The sequence below is a fragment of the Rhincodon typus genome, chromosome 38, assembly GCF_021869965.1.
Source record: "Rhincodon typus isolate 14 chromosome 38, sRhiTyp1.1, whole genome shotgun sequence".
In the NCBI taxonomy this organism is placed as follows: domain Eukaryota; kingdom Metazoa; phylum Chordata; class Chondrichthyes; order Orectolobiformes; family Rhincodontidae; genus Rhincodon; species Rhincodon typus.
In genome coordinates, this window is record NC_063369.1 from 9581814 (window position 1) to 9582179 (window position 366).

At 47.8% G+C, this 366-nt stretch overlaps 1 protein-coding gene across 1 annotated transcript in view; it reads right to left on the minus strand.

Moving 5' to 3' along the window:
- prkcsh (protein kinase C substrate 80K-H) overlaps positions 1 to 366 on the minus strand; it is a 79704-nt gene that overhangs the window by 17200 nt on the left and 62138 nt on the right. The gene's annotated exons all lie outside the window — the stretch shown is intronic.

Genomic DNA, 366 nt, shown 5'->3' on the forward strand with positions numbered 1-366 from the left:
ACACACAGAGAGAGAGAGAGAGCAACACAGAGAGAGAGAGAGAGCAACACAGAGAGAGAGAGAGAGCAACACAGAGAGAGAGAGAGAGAGCAACACAGAGAGAGAGAGAGAGAGAGAGAGCGCAAGAAACAGAGAAAGAGAGAGAGGGAGAGAGAGAGCAAGAAACAGAAAAACAGAGAAAGAGAGAGAAACACGGAGAGGGAGAGCGAGAAACAGAAAAACAGAAAGAAAGAGAGAAACACAGAGGGAGAGAGAGAGGGAGAGAGCGAGAAACAGAGAAAAACAGAGAAAGAGAGAGACACACAGAGACAGAGAGACACACAGAGACAGAGAGAGACACACAGAGAGAGCGAGAGAGAGAGAGAG